Source organism: Gastrolobium bilobum, unplaced genomic scaffold (genome assembly GCF_033153095.1).
Source record: "Gastrolobium bilobum isolate Gb01-03AN ecotype WA unplaced genomic scaffold, APGP_CSIRO_Gbil_v1 utg21863, whole genome shotgun sequence".
In the NCBI taxonomy this organism is placed as follows: domain Eukaryota; kingdom Viridiplantae; phylum Streptophyta; class Magnoliopsida; order Fabales; family Fabaceae; genus Gastrolobium; species Gastrolobium bilobum.
The window spans coordinates 20,378-44,554 of NW_026898042.1; the positions used below are offsets into that span (position 1 = coordinate 20,378).

At 39.6% G+C, this 24,177-nt stretch overlaps 1 non-coding gene and 1 pseudogene across 1 annotated transcript; one reads left to right on the forward strand and one right to left on the reverse strand.

The window, feature by feature from the left end:
* Positions 1-295: 295 nt before the first annotated feature.
* Positions 296-19,168, reverse strand: LOC133312354 (subtilisin-like protease SBT4.14; annotated as a pseudogene).
* Positions 11,898-12,004, forward strand: LOC133312355 (small nucleolar RNA R71). The gene has a single exon (XR_009751672.1). It is a non-coding gene; the product is annotated as a small nucleolar RNA R71 (small nucleolar RNA).
* Positions 19,169-24,177: the final 5,009 nt, after the last annotated feature.

Sequence of the window (24,177 nt, forward strand, 5' to 3'; positions counted from 1 at the left end):
GTTTTATGCTAAATTATAATCGTTAATCTATTTTCATCTAATAGCTCTAATTAATTAGTCATTTGAGTTGGATACCAAAAAAAAAAAATAGTCACATGAGTTATCAGATATAAATGAGAAGACTAAACTTGAGAATGTAATTTCTACTGAGTATAAAAATATCCATGCCCCACTCATTTGATGCTTGCATAGGCATAATAAACAAAATGTCAACATTATGCAGAGGAAGTGCTATATATATATCAGCACACAGGCAATGCTACAAACTTGATTTTGGCAACTGCTAACTGTAACCTTATGGACTGTAGATAACAATAGGGCTCCTAACAATATAAAGGGAGCTTCTCCAAATAAGTGAACCAGATACATTTTGCATGCTTGCCATAGGTTTTGCTTTCACCACTACCTTGAAGCTCCTCTTCTGCTTGGTGTGAGAGAAAATGAGGCTAGTAGGCTTCACTGTGATTTCCACTCCTTTAGGAGATTTTATGGTGGCATCGTGTTGGAGTAGGACCTGCATTGGTTATTCTTCTCCTGAAAACTCCAATTGTTGTGTCTACGTTGCTTTTCATGCTTAGTTGCATGCTGGGATAGTTGATAGCATCATGACCAAGACCAGGAAGCAAAGAGGTGCAATTTATAGCAGAGCCGATTAAAACTGATAAAGTGGAACCGTTATAGCCCTCATGGCATAAGAATTGGATATATGCAAAGTCATCCATGTCATAGAATAAACTAGGGTTCACAGCTCTTGCTGGATTGACTTGACCAGCACCATAGGCAAATTCTGCTTCCTTGTTAACTCTCTGGCTCACAAGTTTAGCTTGACAAAGAGTATAGACATGTCAAGCCATCTTAAAAGATATGAAGTTATGACTCGAGGCACAAAGCCTTCAGATTTTGCATATGATAAAACAAATCAAGTAACAAATGTGGGTAAACCACTCCCCCATTAAACCCCAACTATGGAGAGTGGGGGGAGGTTAATCCTTGTACACAGCCTTACTCTTGTATATTTGTAAAAAGTCTGTTTCCCGGATTTGAGCTCGTGACCTTTCAGTCATAAAAGAACAGCTTTAACACTTCTCGAGACTCACCCTATAAGTAAAAAATGTTAATTTAAGATTTTCACCTGTGATAATAATGGCAGATCTGATTGCAGCAGAAGTCCAATCGGGATGAAATGACTTCACATATGCTGCTACTCCAGAAACATGAGGACATGACATAGAAGTCTGTTGGACGTTTAGCAAGTGCACTAGTCGTACAAGTAATAAAATGATGAGTAAAGATCGTTCCCACGAGGAATTGTGTTCAAACACCAATATACCATAGAAAACTAATTTGAATCAAATAAGAGTTTGTAAAAATCATGAATAATTTGTCACCAGAAAATTGATTTTGAGTAAATTGACACAAAGTAAATATGGATTAGGAATTAATAAAAACAACAAGTAGTCAGAAAACAACTTTCCTCCATGATAACTCATATAAAAATTGATCATATGATGAATTCCTTTCCATGTGATGTTAATCAACCTTTTACTTATCATCAAGATGTAATCCCTTACTACCTTGATAGAAACATTAATCAGAAACCCCAATCCCTTGGTGATTTCTTTCTTAATACATGCATGAAATACTAAGGTTTTAAGATTACATCAGAACTCTAGCATAAATCCCTTGAGTACTAGAATTCTGATGTTGAGATTATCAAATACAGAAGTCATATAAACATCCCTGTTCTATACTACTTCTTTGATAGAAATAATTAACTCAGAAAATCTCAAATCAGCACATGGAAAATACTTCATCATATTAATCAAATCAACATAATATTATCATGGAGTTCCATTGCATTCAGACTACAAAGACTCTACTCAGACATAACTAAGGAATAAATAAGAGAAGAAGAATCAAACTTCATTTCCATGTTGAAAGTCTTCAATCTCCAAACTATTACAAGGAAATCCTATTACAAAAACTAAGAGAATTTAGAGAGAAGTCAGACTAAGTTTAAGAGAGAGAGAGAGAGTTCAGATCCCCCAAGATCTCCCTCTAAGTGTCAAGGCTTTGCCTTATATAGTGTTACAATTAAAAACAGAAAACTGATGTGGGCGCTAAAACGTCCATAAGTGGCCGTTTTAGCGTCCATGCTTTACGTATGCTCAACTGCTTTTAACTGATTTCAACGTTAAAACATTATGGAATGACCGTTTTAGCGTCCAAACTTGGTGAATGCTCAACTAACTTTAACTGACTCCAACGCTAAAACGTTTGATTTGGACGTTTTAGCGGTGAAGACCAGAATCTTTTTCCACTTTAGGGCGCTAAAACGCATATTGCAGGCCGATTTAGCGCCCAAGACCAGCAATTTTCCATCTTCTTAGTGTAGCAGCGCGCTAAAACGCTCTGTGTGGACGTTTTAGCGCTCATCACCAGCAAGTTTTGGCCTCTTTCTGTAACAGGGCGCTAAAACGCTCAGTGTGGACGTTTTAGCGCTCAACACTTAGGCAATTTTTCTCCTCTTGAGCTCCAGAATCTTCTTCCTTCTCCAGTTGTCTTTCAAGCTTGCTTTTCCTACAAGAATCATACAAATTTCCAATAAAGCTCTTGAACTTGTAATTGAGGACATCTTAGGACATTAACCTTGTTTTTCATCATTTAATCACACAATTTGATCCTAATTCCTGCTAAAAACCATGATGAACTAAAGGTTCATCACAATTCCCAGATTTGAATATTGTTGTCCTCAGCAATAACTTTAAAGACAGAGAAAGACTTGAGATTCTTTACACATGAAATTTATGAGGTTGGATTGAAATATGACAGATCAACTTTCCAAGATACAATCTAACAACCCAGCAATCTATCTTTTACTATGACTTGCTTAACCTCATTACAATGACTTTCAACAGATCAGTAAGATGAAATGCAGAGACCTTCAACACAAAACACCCCCTCACTTGGAACTTCTCAAAAATTGTGAGAGTAAACTCTCTTGCACTCTAGTGTCTAAGGGTGTACTCATCACTCAATCTCCACTGCACTCAAACTACTATAAGCTTGCCCATCTTCTCACTTTCCATAGTTACAGTGATTCATAAGCAGAACAAAAGAGGCTTTGGTGGTATGACTTGACTAAGAATAGGATTCTGTATAGAAGAAGGAAAAATGGCTTGGCATGTAGTTGGCTAAAGGTAGGATTTGATGTTGCAGAAGGTTAGATAAATGGATCAGATTCAGATAAGAGGAGGATCACTATTGAATTTATCTATGTACTCCTTAATCCTTCTCATTCTCTTCTTCCTTTTCATTTGCTTTTTTCACCACCTTTTCTACAACTTTTCTTTTTCTTGAACTTCCTTCCTCCTTTTCTTCCAACTTTCAACACTTTGTGTTGTTTTGATTTCCCTTTTTCCTCATTTCCTTTTTCTTTTCCTTTTCCTAACCAAGCACTTTGTCCCTTTACTTCCTCATTTCCCTTTTTTTTTATTGCATTCTTCTTTTTCTCCAAATTTCCAACACTTAACACTTAATATTTTTGTTCATTGCAGAAATACCTTTCCTACAGAGCCTTCCTCCTTACCCCTTATCTGAACACATAATCTGAAAATTTAGGATCTCCAATAAGTGCAGGGCTCTTAGTTTTATCACAAAAACTCTGGCTTAAGGCTTCCATGCAATAAGAAAATTTGGTTCAAAAGAAAAATGCCTCAATGAGCTCTACTTTACAAACCATGAACTATTTCAAGTTAGAAACAGGGCAAGTTCTAGAGTTACTCATACAGTGAAGTGCTCTCTGAACAAAAAAAATTTCTGTATAGGCTCAATGACTCACAGTTCAGAGTGCATGCTTGAATTCCTCTATATACATCAACCTGATCTCTCTACTCCTCACATAACATGAGTCATGCAAACATATCATTTAGCACATATGCAGGGATTTCAAATTGCATCAAAAAATGTTTAATCCATCATGTAAAACTTTGATTATCCTATCCTCATAAAATTCACATCACCTCAACTCTAAATCCAACCTTTGTACATATAAAACACTTCCTAAACTACCTAAAACTATATTCACAAGAATTTTAAAAGAAAGGATTGAGATGTTTCCTTGTTTGTGGCTCATCAACTGTGTGTCATCATCAACTGTGTGATTCCACCATAATCATGTCATTCATTCACACCCCATTCCCAGATTTAAACGTTGCTGTCCCCAGCAACTAATTTAAATCTAAAAAACAGTTGACAAATTCTGAAACACATACACATATCAACAAATAGCATCAGTACTATTTAAAAGTGCATCATTCAAACAGAGAATCTCAATGTACTAACAAATATACAAAATGAAAATAATACCACAATCAACTAAAAATATCCAAAATAAAACCATAAAACAGAAAATGTATAAAAACAAAATGAGAAGTCTAGTCAGTAGACTCTTCATCATCACTAAACACCAAATATGAGCCTGGATCAGCAGTAGGCAAGGGGTTGTACTCAGGATCAACACCTCTGTCCTCATCCATAGCACCAGTATCAGCAGCAGCAGCAGCAGTGGTCTCTGTGGTAGTAGCATCAACACCAGGCTGTCTCTCTGTAGTGGGTGCAACATGAGAAGATGTAACACCATCAGTAGGTGCAGCTCCATCCACATGATCAGCATAGTGAGTCCGGGCCATTGCCTCAAAGGCTTCCTCCTCATCAGAATGAGGGTATACAGCAGGCTGATAATCAATAACATCTAAGCCCTGAGCCTCACATATAGATTTCAACATCGTCACCATATATGTCTGAAATGAGTGCTGGCTGGACTGCATAAACCGGAGACGCCTGCGCAAATGTCTCATTCGGAAGTCAGTGTTCACCACTCATTGCTCCCCTGTCCTTAACCTCTCTTCGAATTCATCATCACTCTGTGTTGTAGATTTCCTACCAGGAGTCAATCCTGTGACCTCCCCTCCTCCTATTTTCAATTGCTTTGTAATCATTGCGGCATCAATTGTAGGGTGCAATTTGGTTGGTGCCCCATTATCAGTAACATCTACACCAGCTTTCTGACAAAGCAACTGAATCAAGGAACAGTGACCCAAAGCAGCAGAGTCACTGTCCTGAAGGAGAATAGGAAGTTCCACCTTCGCCCTTGTCATGATAGTGTGAATCAGGACAGCCCTCCTCAGGATAACATCTGCCTGGTTGGAAGAGGGCATGACATTTGAGATTACAAAGTGAAACCAGACTCTAGCCTCACCATTTAAATGCCTCAACCAAATCAACTTAGGAGTAACCTTATCCTTGGTTAACTCCCAAGTTTCACCAGGTTTGGCTATCGTCTGCAAAATAGGCTCAGCTGCCCCCATCTTGGTCCAGGTGTCAAAGTTTGGGTCACTCCTCCTTGGTGGAATTTCAATATTCTGCCAGTTTCTCCTGAACTCACAACTGGCATTGTGGATATAGTCACAGAACCTTATCTTCAGCAGCTTTTGGATAGTGTGAGCATCATACTTCAATTTCTTTCCCCTGACCCAGCTAGTGAAGGTCCTCTGGCCTCCTTGATCTCCATTAAATGCATTAGCAAAGAATTCCCTTGCTATGTTAGGACTGCTATCACCCAGTATTCTTCCAAAAGTTGCCCAATCCCTGGTCTTCAGCTGAGACTGAAACTGGGGATATTCATCCTGTTCTAGAACAAATTTTCTTTCTCTAACAAATGGCCTCTTGGAAGTCTTGTCAGTATACCTTTTCTCATGTTCCTCACTTTTCCAAAAGTGAGCATCAAACTGTGCGGTAAACTCAGCTTCAGTATCTCCTCCTTGATTCACTCGTGCTCGCTTCTTAAATCTCTTTTTCCCTTTTGTAGCAGGAGCTGGTTGAGAAGGAGAAGACATTGTCCCTACACAACAAGAGAAAATCAGTCCAAATGTCAAACAATTACATATCATGAATTCAATTCCACAAATCCAGATTTAGAACTCTTGTAGTGGGGAATTTTGATCAGAACATTATGAATTACAACCCCACAATGCCATAATGTAGACCCTCAATTTTGTATGAAACAGGGCCTGGGCGCTAAAACGGTCGCACTGAGCGTTTTAGCGTCCTGGCCTTAAACATGTGTAAAAACTGGACGGGCGCTAAAACGGTCACACTGAGCGTTTTAGCGCCAGGCCAATTTTTGGGTCAGGCATTTCCACGAACACCTTGTGTGTGTGTACGCTGGGTTGTTGTTAGAAGACAACTGAGAACCAACACTCACTGGATTTGTTGTCTCATTCTCAAAATACCAGTCAAAAGCAATAGTTCAGGAGAATAATACCAAGAAAACTAAATCAACATGCAATCCTACGAGATACAGGCAATCAACATGTGAATGCCCTAGAAAATGCCCAATAAATGCTTCAAATATGAGAAGTGAAGATGGATGATACAAATGTGAGATAAGGATTGTGTAAGGATTGTGTTACAGAGGCAAAGTATAAGAATGTAAGGGGAAAAGAGAAGAGGAACTCTGTTATATCGAATTAGTGACAGGGCGCTAAAACGTTGGCTTACCAGCGTTTTAGCGTCCTTGTCCAGAGAAAAATACACACTTTGTGCAGCACAGCGCTAAAACGGTCAGACTTAGCGTTTTAGCGCTGTTGGCCAGAGTGCATGGATTGGTGTTGTCAGTGAACGCTAAAACGCTCATAATGAACGTCTTAGCGCGCACAACCAGAGAGTTTCATAATGATGGAACTCTGGGGACGCTAAAACGGTCATGGTTGACGTTTTAGCGCCCAACACATAGCATAAAATTTCTCTTTGATTTTTCAAAAAAAAAATTTTCTCCTTTTCTTCTTCCTCTTATGTTTTTTTCTCCTTTTCTTCTTCCTCTTATGGATATGGTATAAACATGGAATTACATACCTAGTACAGTGGGTTGCCTCCCACTCAGCGCTTGTTTAACGTCACGAGCCTGACGGTTATGATCTATTTCACCTCTAATAGAGCAACTGTCAGTAGTTGCCTATCCACAGCACTTCCAACATATAACTTCAATCGTTGACCATTGACTGTAAAACTTCTGTCCGAATCCAAAGAACTGATTTCTACAGCCCCATATGGTTTCATATCCTTTACCACAAACGGTCCAGACCATCTAGACTTTAACTTCCCTGGGAACAGCTTCAACCTGGAATTGACCAGAAGTACTTGATCCCCCACCTTGAAGTCTCTAGGTGTGATCTTCCTATCATGCCATAGCTTTGTCTTTTCCTTATACAAACTGGCACTTTCATAAGTAGACAAACGAAACTCATCCAATTCATCCAGTTGTAATAATCTTTTCTGTCCCGCTGCTTTGGAATCAAAATTCAGATATCTCACAGCCCACAAAGCCTTGTGCTCCAATCCAACTGGCAAATGGCATGCTTTTCCAAACAGCAACTGAAATGGAGACATCCCAATAGGAGTTTTGAAAGCGGTCCTGTATGCCCATAAGGTGTCATCAAGTTTCTTGGACCACTGGGTCCTAGCATTCCCAACAGTCTTCTCCAATATTCTCTTCAATTCCCTGTTGGAAATCTCAACCTGACCACAAGTCTGTGGGTGATATGGAGTGCTTATTTTGTGCCTCACTCCATACTTAGCCAAGGCATACTCCACCATCCTATTATCAAAATGAGTGCCCCCATCACTAATGATAGCTCTAGGGACTCCAAATCTTGAAAATATATTCTTTCTCAGAAAAGCAATCATCACCCTGGAATCATTGGTTGGTGTAGCTACAGCCTCAACCCATTTGGAAACATAATCAACTGCCACCAATATATACTTGTTAGAGTAGGAAGAAGGGAAAGGTCCCATAAAATCCATACCCCAAACATCAAAGATCTCCACTTCCTGGATATTGTTCAACGGCATTTCATGTCGCCTAGAAATATTCCCAGTTTTCTGACAGTTGTCACATGCCTCCACAAACTTCTTTGCATCCTTGTACAAAGTGGGCCAGTAGAAGCCACTCATCAAAACTTTTGCTGCAGTTCTCTCACCTGCAAAATGTCCACCATATGCAGAACCATGACAATGCCACAACACATCCTTATGTTCTTCCTCTGGAATACACCGTCGGATCACACTATCTGAACATCTATAGAAAAGATATGGCTCATCCCAAATATACCTCTTAACATCATGCAGAAATTTCTTCCTCTATTGCCATGTTAAATCCTTAGGCATCAATCCAGCAGCTTTATTGTTGGCAAAATCAGCAAACCATGGTGGTGTACTGATAGATAAGACTTTATCCCCAACCATCTCTGTTACAGCATATTGCCAAAACATGTTCATCAGGAAACTCTTCTCTGATCACTACTTCCGGCCCTTCTTGAAGCTCTTTTTCTGTAATCCTGGATAAGAGATCAGCCACCAAATTTTCAACTCCCTTTTTGTCCTTGATTTCTACCTCAAACTCTTGCAACAGTAACAACCAGCGGAGCAATCTGGGTTTAGCATCCTGCTTGCTGAACAAATACTTTAAAGCTGCATGGTCAGTGTAAACAATAACTTTTGATCCTAACAGATATGGCCTGAATTTGTCAAATGCATACACAATAGCCAGTAATTCTTTTTCTGTAGTAGCATAATTCTTTTGTGCATCATTTAAGATCTTACTGGCATAGTAAATGACATGCAATAATTTATTCACTCTTTGACCCAATACCACTCCTACGGCATAGTCACTGGCATCACACATTAATTCAAATGGTAATGAAAAATCAGGTGCCATCATGATAGGTGCAGTGGTCAACTTTTCTTTTAAAACATGAAATGCATGCAAACATTCATCATCAAACAGAAATTCTTGATCCTTAACTAATAACTTGCATAAGGGCTTAGCAATTTTTGAAAAATCTTTTATGAACCGCCTATAAAATCCTGCATGACCAAGAAAACTCCTCACACCTTTAACATTTACAGGTGGAGGAAGTTTCTCTATCACGGAAATTTTTGCCCTGTCCACCTCAATTCCATTCCTAGACACCTTGTGTCCAAGAACTATACCTTATGTCACCATAAAGTGGCACTTCTCCCAGTTCAAAACCAAATTACAGTCTTGACATCTTTTCAAAACAGAATCTAAATTCCCTAGACATACATCAAAATCAGAACCAAATACAGAAAAATCATCCATAAAAATTTCAATGCATTCTTCTATCATATCAGAAAAAATGAAAAGCATGCACCTTTGAAATGTGGCAGAAGCATTGCATAAACCGAAAGGCATCCTCCGGTATGCGAATATTCCATATGGACATGTAAAAGCAGTCTTCTCCTGATCCTCTGGTGCTACAGCTATCTGATTGTACCCTGAATAACCGTCCAAGAAGCAATAGAAAGCATGTCCTGCCAACCTCTCTAGCATCTGATCCAAGAAAGGAAGTGGAAAATGATCCTTCCTGGTTGCCTTATTCAGCCTCCGGTAATCAATGCACATTCTCCAGCCAGTGATTGTCCTGGTGGGAATCAACTCATTGTTCTCATTTTTCACCACAGTCATCCCCCCTTTCTTGGGCACAGTCTGCACAGGACTCACCCAAGCACTGTCTGAAATTGGGTAAATCATCCCAGCATCAAGCAACCTCACCACCTCCTTCCTCACTACTTCCTTCATAGTGGGGTTGAGTCTCCTCTGTGGTTGCCTTACTGGTTTGACCTCTTCTTCCATTAATATTTTGTGGGTGCAAAAGGAAGGATTAATACCCTTGAGATCTGAAAACTGCCATCCAATAGCCATTTTGTTCTTCTTGAGTACCTTAATCAATTTCCCTTCTTCCTCATCAGACAACATTGCATTAAAGATTGCTGGATATGTTTGATCATCCCCAAGGAACACATACTTCAAATGTGAAGGTAATTCCTTAAGTTCTACCTTAGGTGCTCCTTTTGGAATGTCATCAATCTTCTTCTCAAGCTCTTCCACTTCTGGCTCTTCTTGGTAATCCTCTGTACCTATCTCTTCTTCTGATCTTTGTTCCTCAACTGGGAATTCTTCTTTTTTATTCACTTCTTCCACAACCTCATGTATCACATCCAATCTAAAACAATCCTCCACATCAACAGGATGCTTGATGGTTTCAAATACATCAATTGTGACTGTTTCCTCATCCACCCTTAGCAACAACTTTCCTTGTTCAACATCTATCAAAGATCTTGCAGTTGCTAAAAAGGGTCTTCCTAACAATAAAGGACTTTCTGTATCCTCTTCCTCCATGTCAAGAATCACAAAATCCACTGGAAAAATAAACTTGTCTACCTTGACCAAGACATCTTCAACCACACCTTCAGGCCTCTTGATAGATCTATCTGCAAGATGCAGAATAAGATTGGTCTCCTTCAAAGTGTTAATTCCCAAAGCTCTACATACTGTCAACGGCATCAAGTTTATACTGGCTCCCAAATCACACAATGCCTTTCCCACCTCCACATCTCCTATAGCAATAGAGATACTGAAGCTTCCTGGATCTTTCATTTTTGTTGGAAGCTTCTTCTGGATTAGGGCACTACACTCTGCTGTTAGGGCCACTGTCTCACCATCAGTTAATTTCCTCTTCTTAGTAAGAAGATCCTTCATGAATTTTGCATGGTGAGGCATATTTTCCAGTGCTTCAGAAAATGGTATGTTAATTTGTAAATTTTTGAAGATATCCAGAAATCTTGCATAGTGCTGCTTCTGAATCTCTTTCTTCAACCTCTGAGGGTAGGGAACTTTAGCATAGGGAGATAAACTAACTGGCTGTTCTTTCTTGTCAGCCATCTTCTTCTTTTCCCACTTCATCATCTTTTGTGGGGAAGCATTTTTACCAACTTCAACCTCTCCTTCATTCTTATTGTCCTTCCCTTCCTCTTCTTTGTCAACTCCAACTATAACATCTCTAACAACTACTTCCTTCTCACTTTTCTCATTTCTCATTTTCTCTCCTTCATCATCAGAGACTACATCTTCAACCACAACCTCTTCTTCATTCTTTTTATTTTCCACCTTCTTTTTCCCTGGTTGAAGTACCAACCCACTTCTTGTCATAATTGCTTTACAGTGCTCCTTAGGATTCACCAGTGTATCACTTGGAAATTTCCCTGGTGGTCTCTCTGATATCCGTCTTGATAATTGACCAATCTGGGTCTCCAAATTTCTGATTGATGCTTCCTGATTTCTGAAAGAAGTTCTGGTCTCCTACATGAATGCAGTTGTCTCTTCCCCGAATGAAGTAGAACCCTGAATATAATCCTGAGTTGTCTTAGATAACTGAGCAAACGTTTTCTCCCATGCAGCAGGATCACTTGACTGCTCCTTCATATGTGGTGGTGGAAGATGTAATGGTGGATTCAATTGGTGGTTGGAACTATAGCTGAATCCTGGGTGTTGATTCTTGTTTTTCCATGGTGGCATATAAACATTCTTTCCCTGATTGTTGTAGTTCCTTTGATTATTCTGATCATACCACACTACATTCACCTCTGCTTGTTCTGATGATCCCCCATAATCACACTCCTCTGTCACATGGCCCTTACCACAGATAGCACATACACTCTTTGTTTCCACATAAGCTACCTTTTGTGAAGAGAGTTGCTTAATAAGGGTATCTAATTGTTGCTGCTGTTGTCTCTGTGTCTGCATCAGTTGATCATTCCTTGCCAACAAAGCATCATACCCATCCAACCTGATAATTCCTGTCCTTCTGTCAGCCACTGGAGCATTATCAAATTCTTGAGATGCTAATGACTCAAAGATATCCAAGGCTTCTTGAGGGGTCTTGGTAGTCAATGATCCACCAGCAGTGGCATGCACCAAGGTTCTAGTGTTAGTGGTCATTCCTTGCAGGAAGATTGCTGCTTGTTGCCATGCCTCAATTCCATGCTGTGGACATTTCCTCAACAAAGTCTTGAATCTCTCCCAAGCCTCATAAATAGATTCTGACTCTTTCTGCTTAGAGCTTGTAATTTCATCCTTCAACTTGGCCCTCTTGGATGCTGAGAAAAACCTTTGCAAGAACTTGGTTTGCAAATCATCCCAAGTTGTTATACTTCCTTGTGGCAATGATTGCAGCCATCTCCTTGCATCATCCGTCAGTGAATGAGTGAATAGTCTCAACAGAATTGCATCTCTTGTGACACCATTTATCTTCACAGTATCACTCAACAATAGGAAGTTCTCTATGTGCAAGTAAGGGTCCTCCGCACTGGTTCCAGCAAACTGATCCTTCTGCACCAAATGTATCAAAGCAGGCTTCAATTCAAAGTTGTTGGGCTCCACTGTTGGGCGCACAACACTCCCAATTGGAGGAACCACTGCAGGAGTCATGTACTCTCCCAGTGTCCTCTGTGGTGGTGGTGGTCTGTGATTCTCTGCCATTATATCTTCCTGATTAACCGTACTTGATTCACCAATTTCTTGCAACTGTCTCCTTTGCCTGGCTGCCCTTTTGTGCTTCCTCAATGTCCTTTCTAATTCTGGATCATACAACAACAAATTTGGATCAAGTGTACCTCGCATGTACCAGAATCAAAATTGACCAGAAATTTAACATAGACTAAAATACTGAAAATAAAAGGATGCAATCTCAGAATTCTATAGTATCAGTTAGTGTTGAAAAACAAATTCCCCGGCAACGGCGCCAAAAACTTGTTGGACGTTTAGCAAGTGCACTAGTCGTACAAGTAATAAAATGATGAGTAAAGATCGTTCCCACGAGGAATTGTGTTCAAACACCAATATACCATAGAAAACTAATTTGAATCAAATAAGAGTTTATAAAAATCATGAATAATTTGTCACCAGAAAATTGATTTTGAGTAAATTGACACAAAGTAAATATGGATTAGGAATTAATAAAAACAACAAGTAGTCAGAAAACAATTTTCCTCCATGATAACTCATATAAAAATTGATCATATGATGAATTCCTTTCCATGTGATGTTAATCAACCTTTTACTTATCATCAAGATGTAATCCCTTACTACCTTGATAGAAACATTAATCAGAAACCCCAATCCCTTGGTGATTTCTTTCTTAATACATGCATGAAATACTAAGGTTTTATGATTACATCAGAACTCTAGCATGAATCCCTTGAGTACTAGAATTCTGATGTTGAGATTATCAAATACAGAAGTCATATAAACATCCATGTTCTATACTACTTCTTTGATAGAAATAATTAACTCAGAAAATCTCAAATCAGCACATGGAAAATACTTCATCATATTAATCAAATCAACATAATATTATCATGGAGTTCCATTGCATTCAGACTACAAAGACTCTACTCAGACATAACTAAGGAATAAATAAGAGAAGAAGAATCAAACTTCATTTCCATGTTGAAAGTCTTCAATCTCCAAACTATTACAAGGAAATCCTATTACAAAAACTAAGAGAATTTAGAGAGAAGTCAGACTAAGTTTAAGAGAGAGAGAGAGTTCAGATCCCCCAAGATCTCCCTCTAAGTGTCAAGGCTTTGCCTTATATAGTGTTACAATTAAAAACAGAAAACTGATGTGGGCGCTAAAACGTCCATAAGTGGCCGTTTTAGCGTCCATGCTTTACGTATGCTCAACTGCTTTTAACTGATTTCAACGCTAAAACATTATGGAATGACCATTTTAGCGTCCAAACCATGTGAATGCTCAACTAACTTTAACTGACTCCAACGCTAAAACGTTTGATTTGGACGTTTTAGCGGTGAAGACCAGAATCTTTTTCCACTTTAGGGCGCTAAAACGCATATTGCAAGCCGTTTTAGCGCCCAAGACCAGCAATTTTCCATCTTCTTAGTGTAGCAGTGCGCTAAAACGCTCTGTGTGGACGTTTTAGCGCTCATCACCAGCAAGTTTTGGCCTCTTTCTGTAACAGGGCGCTAAAACGCTCAACATTTAGGCAATTTTTCTCCTCTTGAGCTCCAAAATCTTCTTCCTTCTCCAGTTGTCTTTCAAGCTTGCTTTTCCTACAAGAATCATACAAATTTCCAATAAAGCTCTTGAACTTGTAATTGAGGATATCTTAGGACATTAACCTTGTTTTTCATCATTTAATCACACAATTTGATCCTAATTCCTGCTAAAAACCATGATGAACTAAGGGTTCATCAAAGTCCCAGACAATAATGTAAATTCTGAAAATTGAGTATCTCCTTTCAAACCAGTAATTGACTTCCTAAGTGTATAAGATGCCAAGATGTTAATGCCAGGAGCTGTAACATCAAGCTGCATCAAATATAAAACACACCCAATTCCTCAAACAGAATAGAAAAAAGTCTACTAAGTATGAAAATTTGAAAATGTGGTACCTTGAGAACATGTTGGGATCCTAGATTTGGACCCCTAGATGAAAATGAAGCAACAAATGGAGCCGGCCTTTTTACTTTATGGCTCTTATGTATCGTTGCTGATGGTGATTTTAGTTGAACAAGAAATTCATGTAAAATTTTTGTTATGAGATAATCCAGTAGAAAGCTTAGTTGTAGCAAAGACACATTTATAAGCTTGTTTAAAGAAAAATTAGCAAGTAGCAAAATATCAACCTTAGTGGCCATTCAAAGAATAAACAAGAACATCTATTACCTTGTGGATTGTGTATAATTGGTAATAATTTGACTTATTCTACTATTCACAATGGTAGCAGGAGCCATGAAAATTTGGGCAACATCGAGAAATTGTTCACTTTCCATTATAGTACCTGTTAACTATCAGAAATACAAGAGGCATTTGACTATAATCCTTGTGTCAACTACACGAAGGAGATTTCATTTATATATTAAACAAAATAAGAAATACAAAGACATATACACAATGTGGGACTTCTATACTATTTACAGCAACACTCCTCCTCAAGATGGAGCATATAGATTGTATGCACCAAGCTTGTTACATATCTGGTCTATCCTAGGTCCTCTCAAAGACTTAGTGAATACATCAGCTAATTGATCATTGGAGTTGACAAAACGAGTGACTATATCTCCTGAGAGAACCTTTTCTCTAAGGAAATGACAATCTATCTCAATGTGCTTAGTCCTTTCATGAAACACTGGATTTGAAGAAATATGCAAAGCAACTTGATTATCACAAATGAGAGATGTTGGGCCAGTGTCTCCAAACTTGAGTTCCTTCAGTAGCTGTTTTAACCAGATGAGTTCACAGGTAGCTGTGGCCATCGAGCGATATTCTGCTTCAGCACTTGATCTAGCAACTACACTTTGCTTCTTACTTCTCTAGGAAATCAAGTTATCTCCAACGAATACACAATACCCAGAAGTGGATCTTCTATCAATAGGAGAACCTTCCCAATCAGCATCTGAGTATCCTACAACTCTGGTATGACCTTTGTTTTCATAGAGAAGACCTTTGCCAGGAGCAGTCTTCATGTACTTGAGGATACGGATTATTGCATTCCAGTGATCTTCATAGGGAGAATTCAAGAACTGACTTACTACACTGACTGCAAAGGAAATGTCTGGTCGAGTAACTGTGAGATAGTTCAGTTTCCCAACCAATCTTCTATACCTTTCTGGATCAGAAAATAGCTCCCCCTGATTTGGCAAAAGCTTGACATTTGGATCCATAGGAGTATTAACGGGCTTAGCATTCAACAGTGCTGTCTCCTCAAGAATATCCATAGCATATTTTCTTTGTGATAATACAATGCCATCTTTGGATTGGGCCACTTCTATCCCTAAGAAATATCGGAGTCTTCCAAGGTCCTTTGTTTGAAAATGATGGCACATATGTTGTTTTATCTGAGTTATGCCATGAGCATCATTACCTGTAATGACGATATCATCAACATATACTACCAAATAAATAGAACCTGAATCCGAGTGTCTATAAAAGACTGAGTGATTCGAGTCATGCCAAACTGCTGTACAACAGTGCTAAACCTTCCAAACCAAGCCCGAGCAGGGTCTTGGGGGGCAGGGTCCTGGGGAACAGGTGGACGTTGCCGACGATGATAGACCTGGAGGGGGGGAACAAGGGCGGGAACAGGGACGGGGACATCTAAAGAAGAAGATAGGGAAGGTATATATTGAACTGAAACAGGGGGTACAGATAGCTGAGTAGCAACAGAATCACTGGGAAAGGAGGAGGAGTCAAAGAATGGGATAGACTCAAAGAATGTAACATCCGCTGAGACAAAGTAACGACGAAGACTGGGAGAGTAACAACGATAACCCTTTTGTGAGCGAGGGTAACCCTGGAAAATACATTTATGTGACTTAGCAGATAACTTGTCAAGACCAGGACTGAGATTGTGGACAAAACTAGTAGAACCAAATATGTGAGGAGTGAGTGGGTACAAAGGTTGATGGGGAAACAACACAGAATGTGGTACCTGGTTATTAAGTACGAAGGAAGGCATGCAATTAATGAGATAACAAGCTATGAGGACAGCATCACCCCAATACTGGAAGGGGATATGACCATGTAACAAAAGTGTCAGAGTAGTTTCAATTAAGTGACGGTTCTTGCGTTCAGCAACCCCATTTTGTTGAGGGGTGTGTGAACATGATGTCTGGTGAAGGATGTCGTGAGATGCAAAGAAGGTTTGAAACTGATGAGACAAATATTCACGAGCATTATCATTTCGAAAAATGCGAATCGAAACACCAAATTGAGTAAAGATTTCATTAAAGAATTTGTTAAAAATAGAAAACAATTCAGACCGAATTTTCATTAAAAATAACCAAGTACATCGATAATAATCATCAATGAAAGTTACAAAATATTTGTACCCCATAGTGGAAACGGTACGACTAGGACCCCAAATATCTGAATGAACTAAAGCAAAAGGAGACGAAGACTGACACGATCGGAAAACGAACTACGAGTGTGCTTCCCTAACTAACATGACTCACAAGATAAACTAGATAAATTTGAGAAACGTGGGACCATCTTCTGGAGCTTAGCAAGACTTGGATGACCCAATTGAGTGTGGATAGTAAGCGGAGAATCCACAACAGAGCACACTGGGACAGAAGTCGAAAGCTGATAAAGGCCATTGGACTCAGATCCGACGCCAAGTGTCCTCCTCGAGCTCCAATCCTGCAAAACGACAGACTCTTTAGTGAAAGAAATAATACAGTCAAGGGATTGAGTCAAGCGACTAATGGAAATAAGGTTGAAAGGAGAATTAGGAACATAAAGCACATTCTTAATGGGAATTGAAGGAAAAAGGAGAACAGTGCCAATCCCTTGGGACGGAACCAGTGACCCATTAGCCATAGTGATACTGGGCAGGGGACCAGACGTACAGAGAGAGGTGAATAAAGACTTATTACCAGAAATATGGTCAGATGCACCAGAATCGAGAATCTATGGACCAAGAGAGGGCGAGTGAGTAACACCAGCAAAGGAATTACCCGTGTGTGCACCAGAGGCAGTGGTACCAGGAGGACGCTTCCCTTTATACTATTGCAAGAAGTCAGTGAGAACAGACGGAGGTGGCTGTGGTCCAGCAATCAAAGCAGAGTCCGAGGCAGGAGAAACACTCTGAGCAAAATGAGCGGAGCGAGGAGGGCGACCGTGAAGATCCCAGCAACGATCAATAGTATGGCCCGGCTTGTTGCAATGAGTGCAGAGAAAGCGTCTCGTAGATGGTTTTCGTCCATGTGCATAACCTTTGGAGACAAGGGCAGATGGGTCAATTGAAGAGGGAGCGGATACTGCAGGCTCCATAGCAGACTTCGGTGGAATTCGAAGCAATGTAGACCAAACAGAGTCCAGGGAGGGAACAGTAGGAGAGCCCATGATCTTATCCCGGTTGACAGAGTACTCCGGGGGCAAGCCATAAAGAGCCATGAGCATGAAGAATGTGCTGCGTTGCTCAAGTTCCTTAGCAGGGTCTGCAGTAGGCGGCAAAAGTTCATTGAAATCATGAAGGATACCCTGAACTTTTCCCAAATAAGCAGACATAGAGACATCAAGGTGTTGAGCAGCAATAGTAGTGATCAAATTTTGACAAACACCATAGAGTCGCTGAGTGTCATTGGTATAAAGTGACTTGGTCTGACGCCAAACAGACTCACAAGTGACATGAGCACGGAAAATTTGCTTCAACGACGAGTGGATGGTAGACTTGATGATGCTACATAACTGAGCATCAACCTTTTTCCAATAGGGCGTACATCTACCGAGATGGACTCAGCCTTAGTACTGAGATGGTCAGTATAATCTTGTCCATCAAGCCAAAGTCGGAGATCAGAAGCCCAAGAATCATAATTGGTGCCATCCAACTTGTCGACGTGCAACAGAACATTAACATAATTGGAACAAACAGGCGTGTCATTCTTTTGAGAACCCTTGGATGCATCGTGGAGTGACGAATCAGCAATAGTTCACCTGAAACAAAAATGAACAGCAACGAGAAACAAAGAAACACGCGTGAACAGTAACCAACAAGGGAAAAGACACTGTAGGAAGCCGAAACGAAGTTGTAACAACAAAGCGAGGGAAGATCTAGGTGCGCAAGAAGGAGATGAGGTGAACCGTGGTGGTCAGAAGTTCAGCCGGAGCTGCACGCTCCTCCACGCGCCGCTGCAAGGGAGCGGACTGAAGCGGCTTTCTCACGCGCGTGGCTGAGTTGCTGGCGGTAGGTCCTGGACAGAAAGGACCTCCTGGTTGAGACGATTCGAACGGTGGGGGTTTCATCGGAAAACTCGTCGGAGACAGCGGTCAACGACGGCCAACGATAGTTTCTGACAGCGAGAGAGTTCTGATAGGTTCTTAGATGATAGAAGGAAGCCGGAAACAGACAGATATGACGGTTTCCGAAAAAAATAAAATTTACTGGGCGGACAGTGGTCTACCGGAAAGATGCGGATTAGGATTCCTCTTGTTAGGCTCTAGATACCATGTTAACTATCAGAAATACAAAAGGCATTTGACTGCAATCCTTGGGTCAACTACATGAAGGAGATTTCATTTATATATTAAACCAAATAAGAAAAACAAAGACATATACACAATGTGGGACTTCTATACTATTTACAGCAACAGTACCAATGCCTCCAATTGCTTTCACAACAGAATCAATGCCATATGTTTTTAATCTACATTCAACAAGCTTTCCTTTCACCTTATTTGGATCTAAGGAGTCTTCAAAGCAGAATGTAACATCCCCGTCTCGAGCTGGTTCAATTAACATACACATGATATAAACAGAAACAACGGAAGACTTAACTTACGAAAATATGAGCTAACTTTTTCTTTTTCTAACTAAATTCTTACTCGGCGTAAACGAAAATCGTGCAGAGTTTCCTCTATAAATCGGACAACTGGGGATTTTCCAATCCCACTCAGAAACATTTCCTGATAAACAGTTTATACAACATATCAATTCAGAAATACCAGGTATCCAAATATAATCAAATACCCATACATGGGCGCATGCATAACATGGCTCCGTGCCACTATATCTAACAGCATGCCATCAAAACGTAAACCTATCTGAATACTACATCATCATATAACGTTCATGAATACTCAAATGTACATGCATCAAACTGACAGACATGTACAAAACTTATACATGCCACATACAAAATATAGGATCTAACATCATGATCCACAAAATATGGAAATACGAAATGAAGATACTATACTCCAAAATAAAAGTAGGCTACAGCTACTCAAAATCCAATCCGTTCACTGCCTCAGCCACGTGTCGCGTCCCTGCCTAGTGAGGACTCACCGAGAATCTGGGCACCTGAAAATATGTCCCCAACGAGGGGTGAGATTACAAATCTCAATAAGCTCCAGGTTTATATAGAATTCTCCATACCCCTGGCTCACTCCTGCATGAAAGTCAGATACAGAGTATACGAATACAACATATAACGGATATCATAATAGAACAGAGCATATATCCATATCATATCAGAGGTGTGCGCTGTCATTACCAAGGGAGGACCCCAAGCGGAAATCAACGCACGTGTTCCCGAGGGAGGACCCCAAAGCGGAACTAGACATATCAGAGGCGTACACCATTAGTCCCGAGGGAGGACCCCAAAGCAGACATCAGGGTACTATACAATCAATGGCCAGAGATTGTTACAGAAATCATATTACAGAAGTCATATCAGAGCAAAACATATCATGTTATCAAAGAACTCTATATGAATGCATCTATACAAAGCATCTAAATAACAGTCATACAATCCAACCATAATTCACTAACCATGGTGGAGCACTCAAGCAGGAAAAGACTCCTTAAACATAGAGCTTACCTCTTGAAGCTTTACCACTACACTTACTTGTTGCACAAGTTACTTATATGTCTTCAAGAGATTCCGATCCTTTTTAGTCCCTAGGTACACCTAGAGCAAGAATCCACAAATCCAAAATCAATAAAATGTTATCATGCCTAGATTTTCCATAAGGCATACATTTTATCGCTTATCTTCCTTTCTTTATATTTTTGCCAATGCTATGCCAATACACAAGTCTAGACCACTTTATAACCGTTGGTGTTCTTTATTTTAATCAAACATTCCCTTAGGAATTTTCAACATCAATCATGTTATTGTTCTTCAAAACTCATCACTTTATACCATTAATTACAACACATTTTATTTAAAATAAAATGTACAAATATATCCCTAAATACCCTATAGGTCGAATCCTATAAGGCAATTTCCAAAGATCCATCTCTTTTACAATACATTTTCTTTACTTCCTTACAACTTGCAAACACCTAGGCATACATCCACTAGGTTCCTATTTTGAGTTTAGACACCAAGTCCTTCACAACACATCATGGCCGAAACATCAAGGTATGTTTCCAAGGATTTTCTTTCCAATGTAATATTCTTACTAATTCATCCAAATTCTACTTACTTGAACACATAAAACCCCTCTTAAAGCATCAACTAAATTGGCAAAATAAATCCTATTAACCCTATCAAAGGCCGAATAGAAAGGAAAGACATGATTTTTTTCTCTAATTTTTTTTACATACTTACAAAGCTTCTTTTCATATCATACATCAAAATATCAACTATTCCTCATCAATACATATTTTAACACATCATGCTTTCCCACCCAAGGCAAACACACAATTTTATAACTTAAATAATCAAAACAACATCATGGAAATAGAGGTTTGTTACCTCAAATCAACTACCCAAAGCCTAGAAGACCTACACCAAGAGAATCTCCATCAAAAACTTCATTTTTCCCTCTTGATGAATAGTGCACGAATTTGGGGGAGAGAAGAACTCACCCAAACTCTCAACAAAAGCTCAAATTGATCAGTGGAATGGATTTGTTGGATAGTTTCCAATCGATTTCATGTTATAAACTTTGTATTTTGGTTGAATAATAAAGGAGAAAATCAAAGAAAACAAAACCAAACCCTAACCCCTTCCCATGAGCTGCTGGTCGGCCATGAAGAAAGAGAAGAAGATGGAACAATTGTGAATAGTATAATTTTGAGTTGAGGGACCTATTTGTATAAGTGACCCCTTTTTACCGGTTGTTTCTTTAACGCGTATTTTACTTAAACTGACCCGAAACTTAACTTAAAGATACAGATATATTTTTATTTTTCTAAGGTCATTTACATTAATTTTTATTTCCTAAGGAACAATATTCATAATTCACGGTATGGTTTCCGCACCGTTTTTGACGAAATGCACTGTGAACCACTAACTGTACTTTATTTATTTTGAAACTTAAACACTTATTAACTTATCACTTTCTTGGGCCTATATTGACTTGCTTGGCATATATTGGACTTTCTTATTCTTATTTCATTAATTATTTGTTTCTGGACTCTACCGGTTGCTTAAAGAGCAGTACAAAATACCCGGTAGAAACACTATTCACGAGATTTTCACGGAAAGTGCCAGACTATACAATTTTTCATTCTGAACTCATATATGGAGTCGAAATTGTCAAATTATGTCTCTAAAATTATTTTTCTTATTTAAACTCTACCGGTTAATTCACAAGACGCGAATTCTCCGACAGAACGCACTGTTCATAACCAAGTCATGATTACAGTCAAAATACTCGAAATCACTCAGTGAATCTAATTATGGCCTTTAAATCCTTAAATTAAATCTCTAATTAAGATTTACCATTTTGGGTCATTATATTCACCCCACCTCTTAAGGACTTTGCCCCCAAAATCAAATATCAAATAAAACATATACTTGACGTCAAACTCAGGGTACTGCTAGAGAATTTCATTCTCCCGCTCCCAAGTAGCGTCCGTAGGAGTCAATCCTTCCCACTGCACCTTGATCATGGGAATATTCCTGTTTCTCAACACTTTTTCATCACGAGCTAGAACCTTCAACGGTCCCACAACAAATTTCAAGTCTTTCCTTACTTCAATATCATCCCGCTGAACAATGTGGGATGCATCCGGCACGTATTTTCGAAGTTGGCTGATGTGAAAAACACTATGCAGATTTGACAGATGTGGAGGTAAGGCAAGCTGGTATGCCACAGGTCCGACCCACTTTATAATCTGGTACGGCCCAATGAACCTAGGACTAAACTTTCTCACTCCTAGAGCACACCCAACACCCGTAGTCGGAGACAAACGGATAAATACATTATCCCCTTCAGAAAATTCAAGGGGGCGGTGCTTTGCATCATAATAACTCTTTTGGCGGCTCTGTGCTTTCTTCAATCGATCATTTATCATCATAATTTGATCAGTGGTCTCTTGGACCATATCAGGCCCAAATAACTGCCTCTCACCAATTTCTGACCAACACGTAGGCGCCCTGCACCTACGGCCATACAAAGCTTCATAGAGAGCAATGCCCAAACTGGCATGATAAATATTATTGTAGGAAAATTCCACCAGAGGAAGATACTTATCCCATGCATTTCCCTGTTCTAGGGCACAAGCCCTCAACATATCCTCCAGGGTTTGAATAGTCCTCTTAGTCTGACCATCAGTCTGGGGATGATAAGCCGTACTCAGCCTCAGTTGTGTACCGAATGCCTGTTGCACTGCATCCCAAAGTCGAGAAGTAAATTTAGGGTCCCGATCACTAATGATACTTTCAGGAACACCATGCAGTTTCACTATCTCCCTTACATATAACCGAGCCAGCTACTCTGTAGAGAAACTTGTTTTGACTGGTACGAAATGTGCAGACTTTGTCAATCTGTCAACAACTACTCAGATTGAATCAAAACCAGCCTGAGTTCTCGGTAATGCCACTAAAAAATCCATAGAAATACTGACCCATTTCCATTCCGGAATATCCAAGGGCTGCAATAATCCAGAAGGTCTCTGATGCTCAATCTTAACTTTCTGACATGTCAAACACTTACTCACAAACAGAGCAATGTCTTTCTTCATTCCCGACCACCAGAAATTTCATTTCAAGTCTTGGTACATCTTGGTAGCACCAGGATGGATAGTGAACTTACCCATATGGCCCTCAGCCAATACCTCATCTACCATTTGACCCTTCGGAACAATGATCCGATCTTTGTAAAACTTAAGACCGAACCTATCCGTGGACACAAAATCTTGCTCTTTCATAGACTGAATCTCTTCGTCAAGCAATTGAGCTTCTTTAATCCGCTCAACTAATGAGTTCAGGACTACCGTAGTAGGCAATAAATACGGGCTATCCTCTGTATTCACAGGAATACGGAGATCCTGAATTTCTCGATCAAATTATACTTAGAAATCATCAAATTGGCCATACCAAGCGCCTTTCTGCTTAAAGCATCTGCTACTACATTGGCCTTACCGGGGTGATATTGCAATTCAAGATCATAATCCTTCAGGAATTCCACCCATCGGCGTTGCCTTATATTCAGCTCTTTCTGATCAAACAGATACTTCAAACTTTTGTGATCACTGTAGACAATGAAATCAGCCTCGTATAGAAAGTGTCGCCAGATTTTCAATGCGAACACTACGGCTGCTAACTCAAGATCGTGTGTCAGATAGTTCTCCTCATGCGGTTTTAACTGCCAAGAAGCATAAGCAACCACCTGACGAAACTGCATTAAAACACAGCCTAACCCAAACTTAGAAGCATCACAATACACCACAAATTTACTGGTAGGATCCGGCAATATTAATACCGGAGCTGTAGTCAACTTCCTTTTTAACTCTTGAAAGCTCACTTCACATTCTTGGGTCCACACAAATGGGTTCC